Below are 24822 nucleotides of genomic sequence, written 5' to 3'. Positions count from 1 at the left end.
GCACCCCGCGTGGAATAATGCTCCCCTCTCCTCCCGGGCTCCTAGCCCGCCCCCTCGCCAGCCCGGGCGGCGGCGGTACCGCAGGGCCCAGTCCCTCGGCCCCTCCCCCGACGCCTGGCCCCTCACCGCCCAGTGGGACGGGGCGGGGGGCGGGGTGGGGGGAGAGGGGGAAGGATGCAGTTACGGAGGGGACTGGGGCAGACGCCGCGGCCACGCCTGGCACCCTGTGCCATGCGGTTGGAGGCGGCGATGTTGGCGGGGCCGGGGTCACCCGGAGGGGACGCGTCGGAGAGGACCGGGCGGAACCAGCGCCCTGCCTAACCTGAGGGGGTAGTCTGGGGGTGTGCGCTGCTGAACTTGAGGTGGACCTGAATATGTCCTTAAATTGTTAAAAATAGTCTCGCTGTATAGAGAAGAACACTGGAACCTTTAAGTCCCCATCCCCTCTCCTGAGTCCAGAGTGAAACTCCAAACATACTTATTAAGAAACTGTTGCTTTATTTTGACTCGTTTACATAAATTTTCCACTTTGGGGGGATGGTGGTGGGCTTGTGGAATCCCTAAAATAACTTTTAATGGAGCGAAGCCTTCCATTATGGGAAGCGCCTAGACGCGAGAGGCGTCTGGAGGCCTAGGTTCCCGTCACAGCCCTGCCACCAACTGGCTGAGCGACTGAGGCACATCGCTGCCCCTCCCGGCCAGTGGGCCAGTGTTAGGAGAGTGGACTCCCCCTCCACCCCGAAAGGAGAGACCAGAGAGCTGTCTGAACCATTAAGAGACTGGGTTTTCCTTCCTTAGAATGTTCTGATACCATGGAGAGGCAGCGTGGAGTGAGAGTGAAAATGAAAGAGGTGAAAGCAGTTTGCTGTTCTCAGGGGTGTACTCTGTGCCTAACTCCTGTGATGTTTATGGCTCAGTCAAGGTCAAGGTCACCTTCAGATCTGTGCAGGTCCATTAATTATATATTATCCTATCACTGTGGGGAAACATCCCATCACTTCAGAACCTTCAGACCTTTGTACCGTCCTCCTGCAAAAGGACCTGTCAGGAGGGGCACGAAGGGCCTGACGGGGAGGGACTTTTGATAGAGGGAGAGAAGAATGAAGGTGGACAGGTGATGTCAACTTGATGTGTCACATTTCAGGGAGCCGTAACAGCTTTATGGCCCTGACCCAGGGAGGCCCTGCCCACCGTACCACCGAGGCTCCGAGAGGCTGAGTAATGTGGATACCCAGGTGAGACAGCCATGAGGTTTTACTGCCTGGTCAGTGCTCTGGCGACCTGCCGGGCCCCTTGCCTCCTCCCCTCTGCTCTGCAGGTGTGGGGTTGGGGGGTGCCAGTGGGACAGAGCCCATTATGATTGTGTGTGAAGCAAAGCAATGTCGGGGTCCCCTCNCCCCCCCCCCCACCCCCCCCCCCCCCCAGCAAACAAACACGTGGAGTAGCATTTCTGTGATGGGCCCCAGATGTGGCAGTGGGAGAGAAGCAAAGGGTTTAATTTTAAATGGTGGAATGGTGGGAAGAATGAAGAGAAGGTGATTAGGGCTCCCCTTTGAAAGAAGGCAGGGGAACAATTACTTTAAAAGGTTTTAATTGGTCTCCTTCTGAGGAGCTCACTCCTCCTATGCTAAAACCCCAGGCCAGCTCAGACCTGCAGTGCTGGATTGCCCAAGTGCCTCCCTGTTTTTCCCCTTTGAACACTAGCTCTCAGAGCTAATGCCTCTGTCGCCCTCCCTCTGGTGCCTTCTCCCGTGTGTGTGTGTGTGTGTGTGTGTGTGTGTGTGTGTGTCTAGCTGGCTACTTATCTATCTTTATATAGCAGTTTTCCAGGCTGGCAGGTCGGAGGCCTTGCCAGAGGAGGACCTCTCTAATTGACTCTCCCAGCTCTGCGGCCTGACTCACTTGGGGCGGGTCTACACCACAGTCTAAGTACAGCGAACGAGGAGGGTGGCTTCAAGCAAACTGAAAACCATTTGGAAGAAGAGACAGTAGGCACACAGGTGAGCACATAGCTACTTAAATCATAGCAACAAACCAAAATGGGGGGAAACCCCCACAAAACACCAAACTAGATTTAAAGTTGTTTACAGGGGTCCCTGGGTGGCTCAGGCGGCTGAGCATCTGCCTTTGGCTCAGGTCATGATCCCGGGGTCCTGGGATCAAATCCCACATCAGGCTCCTTGCTCAGCGAGGAGGAGCCAATCTACTCTTTGAGCAAATGGGCTGATTCTAGGCCTAGGGCAGGAAATACTCAAGATGAGCCTAGAGCAGCTTGCAGTGCCAGAAAGTAAGTAAGGAAGTGCTCCAAGATCAAAAGGGTGGAGATCTGTTAAAGGAACCAACCTGAAATAGCTCCTGATAGCCAAGGCTGGCACAGTGTGAGCGTAAATAAATAAATAATGTCACATTGGATTTTAATTCAAAGTATAAAATAAACATCCATGAAGGAATTCAAACTGCTACAAAAAATGATGGACGCATAAATAAATAAATAAATAAATAAATAAATAAATAAATAAATGGGGGAGAAGGGTCAGATCTCTCATATAGAAAATTCCAAACAATTTATGTAGATATTGTCCCCTCAAGGAAGTGGAGCTTAATCCCCACTTCCCTTGAGTGAGGGCTGCACTCAGTGACTTGCTCCAAAGGGTGAGGTACAGAAAGGGTGGTAGGAGAGAGTAACCTTGCAGTGGAGATACCTGGCGAACACCACCCCAGCCAGGCGACCAAGGTCAGCATCACTAGGGGTAAGGTCTGTTACTAACATGCATCCCTGATCTGATGTGTTGAGAACAGCACTTCCCCTCTCCCCCCAAACCCTAGTCTAACCATGAGAAAAACATCAGACAAACCCAAGGGAGGGACAGCCTGTAAAATTCCTGACCAGGACTTCTCAAAACTGTCAAGGTCATCAAAAACAAGGAAAATCTGAGAAGCTATCAAAGCCAGAGGAGCCTAAGGAGACACGAGGAGGAAATATGAGCGGGTATCCTAGGTGGCTCCTGGAAGAGGGAAGGATGTTAGGGAAACGTGGTGGAGTCAGAATGAAGTATGGAGTTGAGTTAATAGTAGTTCACCGGTGGGGTTTCTGAGTTGAGTTCATCCTAACGTTGAGATGTTAATAGAGGAAAGTGAGTACGGGATATAAGGGAACTGTCACTCTCTTTGCAACTTTTCACTAAATCTGAAACTGTTCTGGGGTACTTGGGTGGTTCAGTTGGTTAAGCATGTGACTCTTGGTTTCAGCTCAGATCCTGATATGAGGGTCATGAGATCGAGCCCCACGTTCAGCTCTATACCCAGCATGGAGTCTGCTTGAGATTCTCTCTCCCTGTCCCTCTGCCCCTTCTGCTCGTGCTTGCCCTCTCTCACTCTCTCTCTCTCTCTCAAATAAATAAATCTTTTTAAAAAAATAAGAATAAATAAATAAAACTGTTGTAAAAGAAAAAGGAAAAAAAAACTGTTCTGGCTAGGGTTTTAATATGACAGGACTTATGTGTCTGAAGGAGAAGGGAATGGGCTAACAATGGAGCCCAGAGATCCTGAGAGAGACTGATGGGACTCTGTTGGTGAGTTGATCAGGCAGAGTAAAATAATTTGGTTTTTTATTTCTTTTTTTTTTTTTAGATTGATTGATTGATTGATTGATTGATTGATTTAACAGAGACAGCCAGCAATAGAGGGAACACAAGCAGGGGGAGTGGGAGAGGGAGAAGCAGGCTTCCTGCTGAGCAGGGAGCCCGATGTGGGGCTTGATCCCAGGACCCTGGGATCATGACCTGAGCCAAAGGCAGACGCTTAACAACTGAGCCCAATTATTTGGTTTTTAAATCATTTCATGTCTATGTAGGGCGGTTTTAAAGCAGTTTGCTGCATGTTGCCCAAACCAAAAACAACGCCGTCTTGAAATTCCTCTACAGGTAAACTTAAATTTTTAGTTGCTTAAAAAGAAAGTACATTAGGGGCACCTGGCTGGCTCAGTTGGTGGAGCTTGGCACTCTTGATCTTGGGGTTGTGGGTTCAAGCCCCACATAATGTGTAGAGATTACTTAAAATCCTAAAAAATTAAGTAAAGTAGTGATCGCATTTATATAAAATTCAACAGCAGGCAAAAGCAATCTCAGGTGTGAGGAGTGAGAATAGTGGTTGTCGGCGTTGGGGGTAGCTGGCAGGAAATGAATGAGGGAGCTTCAAGGTACTGGCGATGTTCTGGGTTTTGACTTGGGAGCCAATGAGATGGATGGATTCGGTTTGTGAAAATTCACCAAGAGGTATGCTTAGGGGGCGCCTGGGTGGCACAGTGGTTAAGCGTCTGCCTTCAGCTCAGGTCGTGATCCCGGCGTTCTGGGATCGAGCCCCACGTCAGGCTCCTCCGCTATGAGCCTGCTTCTTCCTCTCCCACTCCCCCTGCTTGTGTTCCCTCTCTCGCTGGCTGTCTCTATCTCTGTCAAATAAATAAATAAAATCTTAAAAAAAAAAAAAAAGAGGTATGCTTAGGACCCATGCACTTTTCTGTAAGTTATATGTCAATAAAACGTTTACAAATGATACGATCACCTTATTTCCAAACATCAGACTTCAGAGCTGGGAAAGACCACCAGACCTCTCTCTTTCCCCCAGGAGGCAAAATCTAGAGTGGTCTAACAGCCATGCCCATCCCTGCTAACAGGGGTTTTCTACCGGACGGCTCTGTGGTGTGGTAACCAAGCGACAGGTCTGGGCACAGGCACATCTTCCGGGAGGGAACCTCGAGGAAGGGCAGCAGCAGCACCAACCCAGGTGACCTTACACCAGACTTTTATTCGTCTGTGCCTCAGTTTACCCACTGTTAAAGAGGATCTCCGACTACTGTGCTGTGTCTGCAGATCTCACCTGGCATGAGTCGGACTAGTCTTAGTCTTTCAGATTTCTCAGATTCTACCGTGTGCTGAGATCCCTGGAAGTTTCATGCCTGGAAAATCAGGGGTGGGGGAAATGTTGGTGACTCCAGCTCTGTTTATAGGGTGACTGTTACAGGCTGCTCTGGAGCTGGAAGGACGGAGTCTGCCTGCAGCTGTGTCTCGAACTCTGACCTCAAAGGGCCATCAGAAGACTGACGTGAGCTCCAGCGAAGGGGACGCTGAGCCGCGCAGGGATAAAGCGATTTGCCCAGGGTCACCAGGCTAACGCTCCCTAAAGGTACTTATCTCTGTCACGTCCTCTAACGGTCGGTGCTCACTAGGCTGCCACTGTGACCAGGAGTTGTATTGTTTCCTTAAATAAAGGGTTTTTGTTCCCATAACTTCTTTTATTGAAGAAAATCTAGAAAAGTGAAAAGCATGACGACCAGAATTTACTTGTCATTCCAGCGCTCAAAAATGCAGCTATCTGAAAGTTTTCACATTGTGAAGGAACTCCTATTATGGCATTACATTGTTGTATTTTTTAATATTTAGTTTTTGTGGCTAAGTTAAGCAGGAGAATGGGAATTCTTGCTTTCCCATTGTTGGGAGTTGAATGGGTCTCCAGAGACTTCTCCGGAGGCCTGGAGATGGGTGGAGTAGAGTCATGGGCAGGGTGGAGGAACGCGGGACAGGGCCAACTTGCCCTACACCCAGGACATCCCATGGAGGATTTTAGAGGGGTTTCTCTGTTGCAGAATTATACCACCAAACTCACAAAGCTGTCCTTTGAGAACTGAGTTCAGCTTTAAGGTTGGGTTATCTTTTTTTTTTTTTAAGTATTTTTATTTATTTATTTTTTTAAGTAAATTCTATGCCTGAAGTGGGGCTTGAACCCCCAACCCTGAGATCAAGAATCACATGCTCTTCTGACTGAGCCAGCCAGGGACCCCAAAGTACATTCTCTACCAACTGAACCAGCCAGGGGCCCCTTAACTTTTGATTTTTTTTAAGAGCAATATAGGTTCACCTGCAGTTGTAAGAAACACAGTGCAGAGGTCCTGTAGACCCTTTACTCAGTTTTCCCCAATGAGAACATCCTGCATTAAGATTGCCTTTTTGGGGCACCTGGCTGGCTCAGTCGGTAGAGTGTGGAACTCTTGATCTCGGGGTTGTGAGTTTGAGCCCCACGTTGGTTGTACAGTTTAGTTAAAAATAAAATATTTATTTATTTATTTTTAAAAGATTTTATTTATTTATTTGACAGAGAGAGACAGCGAGAGAGGGAACAAAAGCAAGGGGAGTGGGAGAGGGAGAAGCAGGCTTCCCGCTGAGCAGGGAGCCCGATGTGGGGCTCGATCCCAGGACCCTGGGATCATGACCTGAGCCGAAGGCAGACGCTTAACCGCTGAGCCCCCCAGCCGTCCCTAAAAATAAATCTTTTAAAAAATGTCTTTTTTTTTTTTTAAAGATTTTATTTATTTATTCGACAGAGATAGAGACAGCCAGGGAGAGGGAACACAAGCAGGGGGAGTGGGAGAGGAAGAAGCAGGCTCATAGAGGAAGAGCCTGATGTGGGGCTCGATCCCATAACGCTGGGATCACGCCCTGAGCCGAAGGCAGACGCTTAACGGCTGAGCCCCCCAGGCGTCCCTAAAAAATAAAATCTTTTTAAAAATGTCTTTTTATGTGATCTAATGGACTTCAGAACCTTAGCGGAAGGTCACTGAGCTAAATCCCCTTCTTTTAGTGGTAGGAAAACTGCGGCCTGAGGCAGGCACGAGACTTTCGCAGGCTCACTGCTGGGAATGGCAGGCTCTAGACCTTCTCCCTCTGGGCCGCCTCAGCCCTGTGTACATGGGGTTTCATTTTCTGTTCCCCACACTGCCCGGGGTTAGGCTAGTTTCACAGGTAGAAGTAGACATCCTCTTGGGTTTTCTTCATCCCCAGTGGTAAAGCAACAAAGATTTATTTTTCACCTGTATTCCACTGTCCATGGTGGACTGGCTGGGGCGTAGGGTCAGGGCACGGTGGGGGGGGGAAGGGGGGCTCTGCTCTGTGAGGTCCCCGCTGAGAGGGTTTCGTCTCCGTGTGTGCATGATGCCAAGGGCAGGAAAATGGGAACACGTTGACCGCAGGCTGACTCTGCACTCTCAAGTCACATGGCTACACCTGCTTCAAAAGGGGGCAAGGAAGTGTGTTTCAGTCTGTGCCTGTGAATGGAACCGGAAATATTTGTTGGGCAGCACTGATGAGTGCCCCAATGACCCTGAGTCCATCCGGAGAGACAGGCTTTTTGAGTTGGTCCCTGCCAGACTTCTTTCTTTGCGTGATGAGGGTGCTTGTTTCCGATTCACTTTTTTTTGTTTGTTTTGGTGTTGTGCTGCCTTCTTTGGCCTTCTCCCAGAGGGGTGGGCAGCAGTCAGTGGGTCCTACAAGCCTTATCTCTCCAGGGAGGGAGAGGCTGGGGAGGCATGCCTGCATCCCCAAGCCAGTGAGTTCTGGAAGCTTCTCTTGAAAATGCTAATATAATCTGAGGCTGGGTTAATAAAAGGGAGTTGATAGTTCTGGTATATTATGTTACTGTTTGGACTACTTTATTCAGTCATTCGTTCAACACTCATGCCTAGGATATTCCAGACCCAAACTCCTGTGATCTGGGTACCATTCCAGCTTTCAGCAGGAGTGCTGACCAACGGAGGATCCCCAGAGCAGGGTGACCATGATGGGGAGGGATCTGGGACAATCGCCTGACAGAACAGGGCATGTTCAGTTCACAGGCGAGGAGGGGAGGATGCAGAGAGCATCTGCAAGAGCTGGCCCGCGGAAGCGCATCGTATTGGCCGCGTGGCTGCTGAAAGCAGGAGGTGGGTGAATGGGTGGAAGTCATAGGCAGGCAAACTTCAGCTCCCTCTGGGGTCAGCCTTTTAACTAGAAAGTCCGCCAAGGGAAGAACAGTTTTCCTTGAAAGCAGGGAATTCTCAGTCCCTGAAAGTCCTCATACAGGCTGGATGATCTCTCTTATCGATCATTTCTAAAGTTCTTCCCGATTCTGAGTTCATAATTCCCAAGGGAAAAGACTTTCCAGCATCTCTTATGTCAGGATCTGAAGTTTCATCTTTGCTTACAAATGAAGTCATCTCTCTCTCAGCATCAGAGCTGGAGTTTTTCAAATACAGTTCCATTTAAATAATAATAACAAGATAGATGAGAGTTCCCCTACAGCTAACACTCACAGATCATGGAGTAGGTGTCAGGTACTTGTTAAAGTGCTTGACATATATTAATCAAATTATTAATCTCCTTCATTCTCAGAACAATCCTACGAGGAAGGTGCCAGTCTTGTCAACCCAGTTTACAGATGTGACTGCGAGGCGCATCACTAGTAAGGGGCAGAGCCAAGACTGGAATCCAGGTAGTGTGACTTCGGAGTTGGTGTTTCTAACCCCTGCCTCTCATGACACCCCTGTTTGATAGCTGAGGAACTGGGATGCACTGGGATTTAGGGATGTGTCTGTGGTCGGGGGCTGGTTGAGTGGTAGCACGTAGATCTGGCTGGAACCCAGTCCCCCAGCTACCCCAATATGCTCAGTCTGGACGGCTTCCACTACCGATGACCACACATCCAGTCAGGGGCCTGGACAATTGATTGCATTCATTGACACGGCTGTGCCGTGAAGACGAAAGCACGTGTTCCAGATCTCCCAGCAAGTTGGGGACAAAGTTACGATGATCCCTATATGCTTTTCTTTTCTTTTCTTTTCTTTTCTTTTCTTTTCTTTTCTTTTCTTTTCTTTTCTTTTCTTTTTTCTTTTCTTCTTTTCTTTTCTTTTCTTTTCTTTTCTTTTCTTTCTTTTCTCTTTTTCTTTTCTTTTTAAGATTTTTTTTTTTTTAAGTAATCTCTACACTCAGTGTGGGGTTCCAGCTCATGACCAGGAGATCAAGAGTCACATGCTCTTCCGACTGAACCAGCCAGGCGCCCCTCCATAGGCTTTTCTAACATGGCGACGTGCTTGGCTCTCCTCATGTCCCAGGATTTTGAATTCTTCCCCTGCTTCCTCTCATGGCCATGAAACTTGATGAGTCCTAAATTCTGACAGAGCTGAGTTCTGCACCTACTTTCCCCAGGACTGGCCCTCTCACCTCACCTGTAAGAGTGAGTTCATGGTACGTCAGGCCAGCAGAGATTTGCGTATTTTACGTAGGCTACCTTTGCCAATCTTTTAAGGCTTCTGAGTTTAGAAAAACTTCTCACTCTGAAATTTTAGAAGAATTCCCTCTTATGTTCTTCTCATATAGTTATGGCTTTAGTTTTTCTATTTAAATCTTTGCTCCATCTGAAATTGCCTTTGTTGTATGGAATGAACTAGATAACCAGTGCTCTTTCCCCCCATGTCTTCACTGAGTTGTCCCAATGCTATTTATTGCATATCCATTTTCTTTCCACTGGTTTGAGGTACCATCTCCATACAAAACTAAATTCCATATATACTTGGAATCCTATGGAGTATGTTCTCTGACCACTGTGCAACTAAGAGGCAAAGAGGTAGCTAGAAAATCCTCCACATGTTTGGAAACCAAGCAATATACTTCTAAAGTAACCTGTGGTGGGGAGCAGTGGGGGGGGGCACCTAGCTGGCCCTGTCGAAGGAGTATGTGACTCTTGATCTTAAAGTCCCAGCCCCATGGTGGGTGCAGAGAGTAATTAAAAAAATAAATAAATAAATAAATAAACCTGAAAAAATGTTTTAATTAAATAAAATAACCTGTGGCCAAATGGAAAGTAGAAATATTTTTAACGAAATGACAATGAAAACATAAACTGTCAAAACTTGCAGCTGAAGTCATACTGAAAGACCTGCACAGTTTTATACATATGTTACAAAAGAAGGGTATGTAAGCATTGGATCATTAAATTGCATACCCGACATTAACATTAAAACTGAAGGTTAACTAACTGGAATTTAAATAAAAACTTAAAATTAAAAACAAAAACAAAAAAAATATTACAAAAGAAGAAAGGTGAAAGGGGCGCCTGGGTGCGCAGTCGATTAAGTGTCTGCCTTTGCTCAGGTCATGATCCCGGGGTCCTGGGTTTGAGTCCCACGTCTGGCTGTCTGCTCAGTGGGGAAGCCTGCTTCTCCCTCTCCCTCTGTCTGCTGTTCCCCCTGCTTGTTCATGCTCTCTCTCTCTCTCTCTCTCTCTCTCTGTCAAATAAATAAAATCTTTGGGGAAAAAAAAAAGAAGAAGAAGAAGAAAGGCAAAAAATCAGTGATCCAAAGTGTCTTTTTCTATTAGTAAGGGGGAAAAAAGCATATTAAGCACAAAGAAAAAAGGAAGAAAACAACTAAAAAAAAAGGGTGAAAATTAACAAAATAGAAAATAGACATATAACATAGAAAATTATCAAAGCCATAAGTGGGTTCTTTGAAAAAACTATATATTTTTTTCAAAAGTTTTATTGAGAAATAATTGACCAAAACCACATATATTTAAACCAATTTCTGGCCTCTCAATTCTGTTGCATGGATCTCTCCATGCCAGTGTCAGTAAAACATTATTTTAATTATAAAGCTTTATAATGTTTTTAAACATTTTTTATTTAAATTCAAGTTTTTTTAACGTGTAGTGTATTATTAGTTTCAGGGGTAGGATTTAATGATTCATCAGTTGCATATAACAGCCAGTGCTTATTACATCAAGTGCCCTCCTAAACGCCCATTCCCCAATTTCCTCTTTCCCCCCACCCCTCCATTGGTTCCTATAGTTAAGAGTCTCTTATGGTTTGTCTCCCTCTCTGTTTTTATCTTATTTTAATTTTCCTTCCCTTCCCCTATGTTCATCTTCTTGTTTCTTAAATTCCACATATGAGTGAAATCATATGGTATTTGTCTTTCTCTGTCTTAATTTGCTTAGCTTAATACCCTCTAGCTCCATTCACATGGTTACAAATGGCAGCCATTCACTACCAGGTATTTATCCAAAGAATGCAAAAATAATGATTTGAGGGGGCACATGCACCCCAATGTTTATAGCAGCAAAGTCCACAATAGCCAAAATATGGAGGGGCGCCTGGGTGGCTCAGTCGTTAAGCATCTGCCTTTGGCCCAGGGCCTGATCCCAGGGTCCTGGGATCTAGCCCCGCATCGGGCTCCTCTGCTGGGAGCCTGCTTCTCCTTCTCCCACTCCCACTGCTTGTGTTCCCTCTCTCGTTGGCTGTCTCTCTCTCTCTGTCAAATAAATAAATAAAATCTTTAAAAAAAAATAGCCAAAATATGGAAAGAGCCCGGATGTCCATCAACAGATAAATGGATAAAGAAGATGTGGTGTATATATACACAATGGAATATTACTCAGCTTTATAAAGTTTTTTAACATTTGGTTGGACTCGTCCCTGTCCCTCACTCTGCTTTTTCAATTTCTTTTTTTAAAGATTTATTTATTCATTTGAGAGAGAGAGAGAGTATGTGTGTATGTGCGTGAGCAGGGGAGGGGCAGAGGGAGAGAAATTCAAGCAGACTCCCTGCTAAGTGCGGAGCCTGACAGGATCTCACACCCCTGAGATCATGACCTGAGCCAAAACCAAGAGTCAGACACTTAACCAACTGAGCCACCCAGGCGCCCCTGCTTTTTCAATTTTTACCTGGCGTTTGCCTCTCATTTAAACTCTAAGCTTAGTCTATCAGCGTGGTCAGTTCCCCTGCACATCCCTTGCCTAAATCCTCCTGGCGTTTCCATTGGGATCAAGTTAAATTATACATTAATTTGAGAAGGATTCACAGCTTTGTACCACTGAGTCTTCCTATCCAAGAAGAGGGGATGCCTTTTCATTTAGTCAAGTCTTTAGTGTTTGAAAATTTTCTTCATATAGATCATGCATATTTTTGGAATGGTTTCCCTAAGTATTTTATCTTTTTGGTTGCCATTGAAAATGGAAGCTTTTCTTCAAATATATTTTATAGTTTCAGTTGGTCAACTTCCAATACCTCTATTTAACATGTAACGAAGACTGTTTTGGACATTTTAGCTAAACCCATATGAATCATACTTGTCAACCACATCCTCTTCAAGCATGAAATACACATCCGACCTTATGTTTCTTTCCTACTTCTGACAAATAATCTTTAGGCGATTGCTGATATAAATATCCCCAAAGTTTCAGCAACACTACTGCAGATGCCCCAAAGCAGCACAAAATATGTGGAGTCACAGTTATCTAATCACAAATATTTATTACAAATATCCACACGGTGCCCTGGGCGCTTCGTAGACAGGCAATGTACGTCCCGGTCTGATTCATCGGCAGGAGAGCTTACTGGAATCGTACCCTTTGCCTGTGCCAACCACTTCCTCAGCAAACCCAGACCCAGCAGGGATCCAGAGACACTCCTGTAGGCTCTAAAGTCTTTTTCATATTAATTTATCATTTTCCCCATGCGAAAGTAATTAATACAGACTCATCACAGAACATTAGGAAACATATAAAGAAGCACATAAAAATGCATCTATAATCCCTACCACCCAGAGATAACCATTGGTTTGTTTTTTTATGATCTTTTTTCCTTGCAAAATATATCAGTACGCATATTCCAAAATTAAGATCACCCCAGGTAGGTGGTTTTGAATCTTCTTTCTACGAATATTTGGCCGTGTAGTGAGATATTCTTCGGAAGCAAGCTTGTTAATGGCTGCATGGTGTTTCCCAACAGATGTTCTTTTTCTTTCTTTTTTTTTTTAAAGATTTTATTTATTTATTTGACAGAGAGAGACATCCAGCAAGAGAGGGAACACAAGCAGGGGGAGTGAGAGAGGAAGAAACAGGCTCTCAGCAGGGGAACCCGATATGGGATTCGATCCTGGGACTCAGGATCACACCCTGAGCAAAAGGCAGATGCTTAACGACTGAGCCACCCAGGCGCCCCTCCCAACAGATGTTCTATAATCTGTTTACTGATTCTACTATTATTTTGCTCTTAGGTTGTTTCTAGTTTTTCAAAAATAAGACTGAAGTCAACAGTCTTATACAAACATCTTTGCCATCTTTTCTGATTACGTTTTTGGGATACATTGCTAGATAGATTACTGGGTCATAAATTAGGAAAACTTTTTAAAATTGTGGTAAAATAGGGGGCCCAGGTGGCTCGGTCGGTTAAGCGTCTGCCTTCGGCTCAGGTCATGATCCCGGGGTCCTGGGATCGAGTCCCCTGCTCAACAGGGAGCCTGCTTCTCCCTCTTCCTGCCCCCTGCTCATTCTCTCTCTCTTTCTCTGTGTCAAATAGATAAAATCTTTAAAATAAAATAATAAAAAAAATTGTGGTGAAACATATATAACATAAAATTTACCATCTTGACCATTTTTCAGCATGTGGTTCAGTGGCATTAAAGTACATTCACACTGTTCTGCAACCATTGCCACACTCCACCTCCAGAACTTTTCTCGTTTTGCAAAACTGAAACTCTGTACCCATTAAACACTAACTCCCCATATGCTTCTCTTCCCAGCCCCTGGTACTTCTGTTATGCTTTCTGTTTCTATGAATTTGACTCCTCTAAGTGCCTCCGATTAAGTGAAGTCGCAGAGTTATTTGTAGGCTTGTGACTGGCTTATTTCACATGGCATAGCGTGTTCAAGATTCATCCATGTTGTAGCACGTGTCAGAAAGCTCCTCCCTTTTATGGCTGGATAATATCCCATTGTGTGTATAGACCACATTTTGTTTATTGTTAGGAACATTTTTTAAAAGATTTTATTTATTTATTTGAGGGGGGAGGGGGCAGAGGGGGAGGGAGAGGGAGAGAAGCTCAAGCAGACTCCCCGCTGAGTGCGGAGCCCGACGTGGGACAATCCTACCACCACCACCACCACCCCCCCCGCCAGATCACAAGCAGAGCCAAAACCTAGAGTCGGATGCCCAACTGACTGAGCCACCCAGATGCCCCTACTGATAGGAACCTTTGTAAGGCTTTTTTTTTTTAAGATTTTATTTATTTATTTGAGAGAGAGAGAGAGAGTGTGCACGCACGTGCATGAACAGGGGGAGGGGCAGACTCCCTGATGAGCAGGGAGCCTGACTTGGGGCTGGATCCCAAGACGCTGAGATCATGACCTGAGTTAACTCAGATGCTTAACCAACTGAGCCACCCAGGCGTCCCCTTTAAGGCTCTTGATTCAAATTATTTCCTGCTGTCCAGAAAGATCATACCAATTTACATGTCTGCCAGGATTGTATGAAATTAAAATTCTGAAGTTTGCACACATATTATATTATATTATATTATATTATATTATATTATATTAATTCATGGTCTAATTTATTCATATTGTACCTGCCTAAAGTTTTCTGCATTTGCAGATATGCAGCTTCTAGTTCTTGCAAAGGGACCCCAAAGGACTCCCCTTCCTCCAAATGTATGTGGGTGGGGGGAGGTGTAATGCACATATCCACACATATAACTGAAGATAAACATGTGTAGTGTTTTTCAGAGAATAAAGGAGCTCTTCCATAGTTTGGATCAGAGCTGCAGAAGCTAAACTGTTGCTCAAACTAGAATTTGTCAGATTTTGACCTCCCTGGGTTCCTTTCTTTTAAACCTGAGTCAATTTTTGTGTCTACCAAGAAGGCACCAATGATTTTACGTGGGGAAAACATCTGGAATTCGTATAGTGTATTAAACTTCTCAAAAGGCATCACTTAACATGATATCACCAGGTTTCTACAAGATCCCTAGGAAGCAGACAGGGTGATGTTATCAATCACGCTTGTGCAGATACAGATAACAAGAAGAGACACTACCTGCTGGGTGTCCGATAGCCAGTTTGGGACCTAAGGACTCCAGCTCCGATCTCCTGACCCCTGTGTACTGCTCCTGTCCCCTCACTGACTTCCAACTCAGTTTTGCTCTTGTCAAAGTGTGCTGTTCTTTTACTTGGCTTGTCAACGTTCCTGGGTTGTCCAGGAATGTACTTTCTTGGAGAGGAAAGGAAATAGATATTTTAGCTACATACCGTGCTTGCCAGGCACCTAATAGGGACACTCAATAAATATTAATTAAAGAATGCAGCCACATTGGCTCATGTGCTGGCTAGATCCTTTCAAGTGTCAAGAATATTCCATGAGAGATTGAGTGTTGGGCTGGAAGGCTGTGTGGAGGCAGAGAGGACGGTGGAATTCTGGAGCAACGGAGCGGAGCGTATTCTCTGGGAAGGTGAAAATACCCCCGGCGGTCCCTATCCATTACCTGGAGAGAAGGAGGAGGAGAACACACATTTGTTGAGTGTCTTCTGGAGGCCTGAATTTTCCCAGTTGGGCTGGGATTTAATCTGCCCTTCTACTCCTGCATTTCTCAAGCCAGTGGAGGACATTGGGAGACAGCTGGCTGGGGTTAAGGGTGAGTGTGATTCGTGGCAGGGTGGTGGGAGGTGGGTGGGGGGTGGAATGGGTGTGTCCCCCCTCCTCTGGCATCCTGAGGGATTTAGTACTCACAGAGTAGGGGCCTGTTGTCTCTCTGGCTTGACAGAGAACCAGCAGAAGACTGATGTGCCAGGAGGAGGCCTTCCCCTTCAGCCTAAGGAGGGCCAGGAGCAGAGATGGGGATCTCTAACCCCACCCATTGCCTGAGACCACCCTCTCTTTCCATCAGGATCTGTTAGATGCAAAAGCACATGCAAGGGACATGGGACTCCTTTGGAAACATAATTGCACAAACACGGGGCCAGAACCCTGCCAACAGTTTAGGGCTCTGGGGCTTTTACAAGTGAGCCTATATCTGTTTTCCTAGGCCTCTTTTGGCAGTTTTCCTTTTTTTTTTTTTTTTTAAAGGTAAGATTTTAGTGTGTGTGCAATTTTTTTTTTAAAAGATTTTATTTATTTGACAGAAAGAGAGACAGCCAGCGAGAGAGGGAACACAAGCAGGGGGAGTGGGAGAGGAAGAAGCAGGTTCCCAGCGCAGAGCATGGAGCCCGATGTGGGGCTCGATCCCAGGACCCTGGGATCACGCCCTGAGGCGAAGGCAGACACTTAATGACTGAGCCCCCAGGCGCCCCGTGTTTGTGCAATTTTAAACAAACGATCCATTTCACGTTATTTTGGTGTCAGTTTCTTCACCATCTTCATCATGAGATTGTACCTAATATGCTCTTGTTAGTTCAGGGAGAAAAAGAGGAAGGGACCTGAGCTGTATATTTGCATGTATAGCCATGAAATAATAACACATTTACTATACAAATGCATCCAGCAGTGACTCCACAAATGGAGGGCTTACTGGTCTACCAGCCTATAGAAGCAGACACTATTCAATGTTAGGCTTGGAAATGCCTGATGGGAGTTTCTCGATTCTGTAGCTCCATCTCCACAGTGTTCTTGGACATACGTTAACTCATCGAATCTCAAGACCATTCCATGTTGGTATTATTATCCCCATTTCATCTATGGGGAAATCGAGGTCTTAGGTGACACAGCCAACGATGACAGACTTGGTCCTTGAGCACAGCACTTCTGGCTCCAATGCTGGGGTGCTTTGTGCTTCCTCTGATACAATAATTGTCTCCATTCTGTGCTCTCACAGGGCTTGAGGTATGGTCACACATAGCCCCTGACCTCACAGAGTTTACAGTTGGAGACTGGACGACAGTTATGAACCAAGGAATTAGAATTAAATCTGGAAGTTCACGTGTTGTAAGTGCTACAAAATGGAGATGCCTGGGGCTCTGAAGGTGCATAGTGATGGGCGGGGTGACATGATCTCTAAGACTGGGAGCCCGGAAGAGCCTTAGGAGAGGAGGGAAAAACATTTCAGGCTGAGAGACAACGTGTGCAGAGGCCTTGCGGTGGAAGGAAGACACTGAAGTGACAGAGAGGGGAAGGAGGGGCACCATGTCACCCAAGGCTTGTAGGCCAAGGAAGGGACTTTGTCTTTGTTCCAAGAGTTGTAGGAAGACTGCTGAGTGATCTTAGGGAAGAGTGGAGTGAAGAAAGCACTGTGTGCACCACTCACCAGAGAGCATTGGTGGCCTGCGTTGGTGCAGGTGGCAGCGCAAGGACCTGGGGAAAAGCAGAAGGTGGAGGGGTCATTTTGAAGGTGAAATTGACCAGGTGTTGAAGGCTGGTTTGGATATAAAATGAGGGAGAAAGACGGATTCCCACCACTGGACAGAAGCAGGTCGGCTTTCTGAGGGCAGAGCTCTGGAGGAGAAACAGGTTCTGGGAAGAGGACCCCTTGTTTGGGACAGAACCTTGAGCTCATCTTTGAGACATCCAAGGGGAGATGTCACATAAGCAGGTGGCTCTGTGGGGCTGCCGTCCAAAGCACAGGTGAGCCTTGGCAGCTGACTGTTTCTGCATCTTTGCCTGCTAGCTCCCACCTCACGCTACTGCCGCTTTCTGATCTTCCCTTACCGACAGCCAGACTGAAGCAATGCTGTCTCACCGTTCGTATTTCCCTACCTGGAAAGCCTGGGTTTGGTGGGGGACCGGGACTGAGCTCTGCAGGGCGCCCTCCCTCCCCGCTGGGTATCTCCTTCCCCTGGGAAGGTGGCCCTCTTCTTACTTCCTCCTCCTTGCCCGTCATAATTCCCAACGAAGTTATTTCTAGGAAATAGGAAAATATTTCTGACTCATAGTCATGCTAGAAAAGAACGAGAAATGTTTTTTATTGTGTTCTCCCTCTCTCATTCTAGGAAAACGACTTCCCAGCCTTATTGGGTTGGTTGTTTCTAAACTCTGATGCTTGGCCTTCCTTCTTTGACACTGTCCCAACTGGTCCTAGGGAAACCTACAGGAAGTCCCAGACAAGAGAAAAAGGGCCTCCTTCTTCATTACCCTATCCCTAGGACACTGATCGCCATCGCCAGTAAAAGTTCATTTCATTTCCTACCAGGAAGGTTAGGCAAAACGAGCTTACAGGGCGGCCCCCGCCCTCAGAATCCATGATAATCAGGATAATTAGCATCTCTATACGACTTCGTTTACATAGTGCTTGTGCTGGCGCGGTGTCCGCCCTCGCCAGCAACCCCGGGGTGAGGGCTTTGTGCTGGGAGCCTCACACTAAGTCTGGCACACACAAGATGATGTTAATTCCCTGTTTGTTGTATGAGGAAAGCAGACAGACTGAGGAAACAGGCTTTCCCAGGGCCTCGAAGCTAGTCATGGCAGGAAAGTATACTTGATCCTAAAACTGGGCTGAGGGTCCCTGCTGCTCCTTGAGGTCCTCGCCAGTAGAAATGCCTTCACCATCACTCATGGGGCTGGGCTCCTTTGGTGGGTCCCAGAACGTGCCAGGACCAGCATGTGTGGTCACCATGACTCTTCTGGTCTACTGCAGACATCATTCCCCCCTTCTGCACGCGGCCGGGGCTGATTCACCATTACCAGATGTCTGGTTCCTTGGATCCGACCCAGCACTTACGAGGCAGAAATGAGCACCAAATTCATCGCCTAATGACTTCTGGAATGGGAAAGATAAAAATGGGGTGGTGGGGGGGAGGGAATCAGAAAACAGCTAAGGTTAATTTGGCAATCCAATTCGACCAGGAGCTGGGAATCTGTGTTTTTGTTTTTGTTTTTTTTGGTGGGAGGGGAATTTGTTTCCAGTGTGGCTTTATCGTCAGGGCACAGGGGTGCAAGAGCACATGGCTGTGGGGGTCCCAAACAGATCCTGTTCAGCCGCTCCCTGCTGTCAAAATCCAAAGGCAGAGGAATGAGGGGTGATGAAATAAGAATTTACTTCCGTGAGGCCAATCCCGGGAAGATGGCATACGAATATCAAAGACTATCTCCAAAGGGCTGAAAGGTTTATGCAAGGACCGGGTGGGGCAAAGGTGGGTGGGTACCAGCGGTAAGACAGTAAAGGTCAAATCGATCAAGGTCTTGGAGTCAATCTTGGGCGGGGTCTGATGGCTCCCAGCAGTCCTTATAGCTTGAGGGGGTAGTTTTGGTCTCATCAGGGGACGCTTTGCCCTCAGGGTCTTCTGCCTGAGAGGAGAAGAGACAAGCTGGAAAGAAGCAGCCAGCTAGAAAATTTGAGGTCAAAATGGAGGCCCAACGCCTGGGTGGCACAGCGGTTAAGCGTCTGCCTTTGGCTCAGGGCTCGATCCCGGCGTTGTGGGATCGAGCCCCACATCAGGCTCCTCTGCTGTGAGCCTCCTTCTTCCTCTCCCACTCCCCCTGCTTGTGTTTCCTCTCTCGCTGGCTGTCTCTATCTCTGTTGAATAAATAAATAAAATCTTCAAAAAAAAAAAAAATGGAGGCCCGAATGAAGACCACCGCCGCCCCCAAGCCTGAAGTCTGGACAGCGGGGAATAACTCCAGAGCTCATCAGGGTGCGTCCGAGGTAGGCCCAACTTTTATTTTCCTGCTTTGCTGCCTTTATTTTAAAGATTTTTATGTATTTATTTGAGAGAGCGAGCACACAAGCGGGCACGAGCGGGGGGGGGGGCAGAGGGAGAAGGAGAAGCGGGACTCCCCACTGAGCAAGGAGCTCCACGTGGGACTCGATCCCAGGACCCCGGGATCATGACCTGAGCTGGAGGCAGACGCTGAACTGACTGAGCCACCCAGGCGCCCCTGCTTTGCTGTCTTTAAAATCATATTTTACCTGTGCGAATCATCCAAATCATATATCTGTCTATCCTGCCGTGGGGACTAACGATTTTTTGTCGTCGGCATTTGAGAGCATTATCTAAGAACGCCCATTGCTGAGCTGTCAGAGGCCTACTTCAGTGCGGAAGTTCCCTTCCCCTTGTGTTGAAACTGGCATCGTTTCCTGACACGGACCAGTCCCACACCAGTGAGGCCCAACCGTTGATCTGAGAAGGGGAGATCGTGGAAATTTCTCCAGTTATTTGAGACGGTTTTCTGTAACTGCAGACGTTCGGGTGTGGGGCCTGCCATTTCTTCCTAGAAAGGAAGAAAACTGTATTCGGAGGGCGATGATCCCCACAACACCCGTGGCAGGGGCCTCACCTCCATCACGGACCTCCTGAGGCTCAGGGCTGGTTTGAGACAAAGTCGTACACTTGCAGTGACAGGCATGGTGTGGGTTTTGAAGAGTTGGCTCAAAGTGGATGGAAAACTATAATTTGTTTCTTTCTCTCGTGTCATCCTTTTGAATGTGACCGTTCGCACCCTGAGTACTTCTGCCTGGTTTGTCACCTGAGCCCATTGAGTCTGAAGTAGTTCTTTGAGAAACTTTGCGACACCCCTCCCTCCCAGAGAGAATAAATGGCTTGGTTTTCCATAGCCCCAGCAAGCACCTGCATTCTTACTGGGGCGGGGGGGAGCTTTGGCCACATTTGGTGAGCGTGGACTCTTTCCTATTTCTAGCCCTTCTAGATCATGCACTTCTTGCGGCTCTTTGGTTCTACCCTCAGATCCCTCCGTGGTCTCCCCTGGTGCCTGACACCACGACTTGAATCAATGCTGGCTGAATGGATGGAGAGACGTGAACACACCGCTGTTCCGAAAAGCAAAGCTCTCGTGTTCTCAGATGGGGCCACCTCCCTTCTGTGCTTCTGGTCGTCGCGACTTCAGTATTTATGAGGCCGTCCGTCCCGGGTTAGGACTTGCACCTGACTGATATCTAGAATGACTTTTGATTAGGACTGGCGTGTTTCCTCACTGACTCTTGCCAGGGTCATGACGAGGCAGCCTCCACCCATGCCGTCTGGGATGACACATTGGCCTCTGCTGTCGTCGGCCTTCCTGTAGTAACTGCCCCACCGAGAGAGAAGCTGTCTACAGCCTCGCTTCCACGTGGGACCTTGCCAACTAGTCCTTTTTTCTACAAGGACATCAGAACGGCAAATTTCAGGAAATGAGAAAAGCAGGCAGGGATTTCTTAAAAAAAAAAAATCATGAAATCTGTATTTTTTTAAGTAACCCATTCACATGGTGCAAGACTCCTCAAGGTACACAAAGTTCTATGCTGTGGTTTCCCGCCTTGCTCAGTTCGTGGGCCATCCAGTGCCCCTCCCTGGAGGAAACCAGATCTGTGTGTGACTGCGTATCGGGATGGTCCTGTGGTCCTTGATCTTTACTTTTTGTGGATGTTTCTCTCGTTCCTCCATAACAATGTTCTTCTCATCCTGGCACATGTTACGGATCAGCTGACAGCGTGTCTGCACTACAAGAATATTTGATGAGTCGGGGCGAACAGCCTCTCTATTTGATTGTGAATTAGATGCATTTTCATTCACTTACGTTCTCGTTCTCCTAAGATAAGCCAAGAAGCGCTGATTGTCGCATCGGCCGCACTCATGCGGTCTTCTGTGCATGAACCATTGCTTCCATCTGTCCCACTGCCAGCTCAGGAAGGCTTAGAGCTCACTCACACATTTTTCAGGGGACGGTTGTGCAAGAAATGTCGATATTTTTCCAACACTTTTTTGGCCTCTTCAGTGGTTTCTTCTTTTGGCTTCTGCGGGAAGAAAATCCTCATCCCTGCCTCACCCCTGCCCTCAGCCCTACCAGCACACACCCACCCGCATGAGCTTTGGGGCCTCTCTGCTCCTCTCTTCCCGAAACCGCTAGAAATGAGAAAAGGCCCGAAAGGAGGAAGCCTGGCTTCTCTTTGGCTCCCTCTTTCCCCTCCCCTGATAGTTGTGGAAGGTTCACCTGCTTCTCCTCCACATCCTCCACCCTGGGCTGCTGTCCTTCCTCGTGCACTCTGGGGCCCTGACTGCTCGGAGCCCAGGGGCCTTGGAGCAGCTTGCCTCTGGCTTCCTCCCGCCTCTAGATGCTTAGTGGGCGGTCAGTCAAGTGGCAGCCCCCGCAGGCCCCCGGGTGCCAGTGGCCAGTGATTAAGTAGCCGGGTCTTTAGCTGACTCCATCCTTGTTTGTCAGAACTCTGCTGTGAGTTATTTTGGTCTCTGTGACTTGTGGCTGCACCATGATTAGGGTTTGATTACTATCACCAAAGTGACTAAAAGATGAAAATAGAAGCCACAACAGGAAATAAACAACTGCAAATGAGATATTTTATTCCATATTCCCTGCCAGCAAGTGATTAGAATCAAACTCATTCACAATAGTTCGGTGAACTCCTAAACTTTTTTTTTTTTTTTTTTAAAGGATCAGAATAGTTTGAAACGGGGTACTTGTCAGTCTCATTTGCACCCGTGGAAAGGAAAGGAACTCCCTTTCTAGGCACACCAGCCGGCCAGGAGTTCCTCCATGGCCCGGCTTCTTTCTTGGAAAGGAAAGGAACAAGAATGCAGCGGGGTGGGGCTGGCTCTCAGGAAGGCTTGGGATGTTAACTGATTCGGGGGATGCCGGATGGAGAGCCAGAGAGCAGCGCCTGTCCTTGCATCTACTTGCCCGGCATCCCACCCATCTACCTAGGGTAGTAAAACGGAGGAAAGCCATGTACAGAGGGTAAGATAGAGGTGACGCCTGAATTAAAACACCCACAATTACACTATATGGGAACATAGCTCTGCAAGTATATGCATGTTCAACTCAGACAAGCCGTGACGTCAGATTCAGCTCTTGAAACACCACTGAGCCTACCTGCCCCGCGTGCGTGTGTCTGTGTGTCTGTGTGTGTGCGTGTGTGTGCGCGTGTGCATGCTCTGGCCTCTCATCACAGAGTATTAGCACCACTGGCCGGATTCCTAAAAGAGTCTTCAGATTCTCCATTTAGCCAAGATGCTTAATTAGAATTATGACATTTGATTTCTGTTTATTTATGTCTTCTTGTCACTTTGCAGCCTTGCCTTGCCTCTCTTGAAAAGCAAAGATCTTCTAGGGAGGCCCAGAGCAGAGAGAGGCCATGGGACCCCGAGAGGGCAGGAAGCTTGCCCAGAAAGCTTTTTAATCCCTGCCAAGTGTCTGAATGAGAGGATCCCCACTGGTGCAAGTTATTTCCCCAGAGGGCAGAGCCCCAGCCTGGAATAAGGGTTTCTGACTTCCAGTCTGGGATTCTTAATAAGCCTTTCTGAGGTGAGTATATTATACATTTCCCAGAAATCTTATTTCTGTCTCTTTTGTCTTTCCCACCTAGGATGATGGGATCACCCAGAGCCAAACCTCCCCTTTGACCATTTCCTCCCGGGCTTTCTTGGCTGCCATCTTTGCAAGGTGCTTCTTTACAGAGTTTCACACACACACACACACACACACACACACACACACACACTCTCTCTCAATGCTATTTTCAATAGGAAACATTTTTAATTTACAATAAAATTATGACCTTATACAATTGCAGCTATGTGGCCTTTACAAAGTAAATGTTTAGAATGCCAGCTTCTGCCCTGTCCTACACATATTTCTGCACTGCTTGGCACCCCGTGTCCGTCTTACTGTCAGTAGGCTAGAGGGCTCCCTTGCCTGGAGATGATGGTGTCATCAATGTTGCTGATTTTCTCTCCCATTTTTACCTCCAAAGGTGCTTTTGTTAGATTTGGGGGGAGTGATCCAAATGCCCCTTTGCGTCTGTTGATTCCTAAATGCTTATTAAGCATCTACTGTGAGTCATAGGCCTCTGAAGTTGCTGGAGGGGAGGGGGCTGTAAAGCTAAGATTCATCTGTCCCTTTTCCTTCTAAGAATGGATAGTTTAAATGGAATAATGAAAATAGTACCTTTCACCTTTTATAAAGATTCGTGGTTCATCTCATCCCCGTGATTTTCATTATTGTCCTGATAGCACAATTGTAAATGACTTAAAAAACATTTATTTCGGGGCGCCTGGGTGGCACAGCGGTTAAGCGTCTGCCTTCGGCTCAGGGCGTGATCCCGGCGTTCTGGGATCGAGCCACATCAGGCTCCTCCGCTATGAGCCTGCTTCTTCTTCTCCTCCCACTCCCCCTGCTTGTGTTCCCTCTCTTGCTGGCTGTCTCTATCTCTGTCGAATAAATAAATAAAAAAATTTTTTTAAAAATGTTTATTTCACTGAGTAATTTTGAGGTTAGATCACCATGCCAACTAATGGCCTCATCAACAGTGGGGTGTGTGTGTGTGTGTGTGTGTATATTTATGTATGTATGTATGTATATATATATTTATATCTACATAAATCGTTTCGAGTACCATCAGCTTTCACGAAATAAACGCATTATTTTGGTCCTGTGCCCTACCGAGGCCTTACCCATTTCCTTGCAGTAACCTGCCAGCTGTGTCCGTGCTTCTCCCGAACCTGGGGTCGGGATAAATTCTATGACCCTAAGCACCTTGAAAGCTACGTGGCCGAGAGGACACAGAAACAGGCCGTGCATGCATATGCATGCCCTAGGCAGGTCTGCTCGGAAAGGTAACCTTCCCGCGCCGGGAGGCGGGGTGCCGGAGGTCTTCCGGGCTCCGGAGGAAACCTGCCGGCGGCAGGCCGGAGAGCAGCCCCCCCGCCCCCGCCCCTTCTCCCGCCAGGATGCTGCCCCTCGCAGCTCGTCAGCCGGCCAAATGCATTCCAGAGCTGTGCACAAGACACACTTCTCCAGGCAGTCCTAGAAACCCGAGCCCGGAGCGGGAGAGGGCGGGAGGGAGCGCGCGGCCGCCGCTGAGGTCACATTCGCGCCGCCTCCCCGCCCTCGGCGGCCCGGCTGTTCCCTCCAGCGCACACTTCCCAGGGCCTCGGTCCAGTCCGGTGTAAATGTCTTTTAAACGGGGACAGCGCTCTCCTCCCCCTTCCCTCCCGCGCGGCCAGGGGATCCGCCGCCAGGGCCTTTAAAACAAAACGAATGAATGAAGCGCTAGGGCGAGCGCGCGGGACAGCCACTGCGAAGCTCGGCGGGCTGGGTCTAAATCGGGCCACCGACCGGTTCGTTCCGCTCCAAAACCCGCCGGCGAAGCCCGCTCGGTGCTTTCGGGTCTTCCCATTTCTCCTCTGATCCTGCCAGGTCTCAGTCGATTCTAGGAGCTCCTCAGCTCCCCACCTTAACTCGCCCCCCCCAGTGGTCCCCCCTCTGCAGACCGGGGAGGGGGTGGCGGTGGCGGTGGCGGGGGGGCG

The 24822-nt window shown here is 47.6% G+C and overlaps 1 long non-coding RNA gene across 5 annotated transcripts; it reads left to right on the top strand.

Annotated features, from left to right (window-relative positions):
* Positions 1–172: 172 nt before the first annotated feature.
* On the top strand, positions 173–18971 carry LOC105239485. 5 transcript variants are annotated; one of them, XR_002143585.2, is made up of 5 exons: positions 173–1235; positions 1820–2000; positions 5006–5181; positions 8199–8298; positions 17560–18971. It is a non-coding gene; the product is annotated as an uncharacterized LOC105239485 (long non-coding RNA). The 5 variants fall into 5 exon arrangements; XR_002143586.2 differs by lacking the exon at positions 17560–18971 and having other exon boundaries at positions 173–851; positions 1145–1235; positions 8199–8594; XR_004620380.1 differs by lacking the exon at positions 17560–18971 and having other exon boundaries at positions 173–949; positions 1145–1235; positions 8199–8594.
* Positions 18972–24822: the final 5851 nt, after the last annotated feature.

This window comes from Ailuropoda melanoleuca, chromosome 14 (assembly GCF_002007445.2).
Source record: "Ailuropoda melanoleuca isolate Jingjing chromosome 14, ASM200744v2, whole genome shotgun sequence".
Classification (NCBI taxonomy): Eukaryota; Metazoa; Chordata; class Mammalia; order Carnivora; family Ursidae; genus Ailuropoda; species Ailuropoda melanoleuca.
The sequence above is the reverse complement of the archived record's forward strand: the minus strand, read 5'-3'. Positions and strand labels throughout refer to the sequence as shown.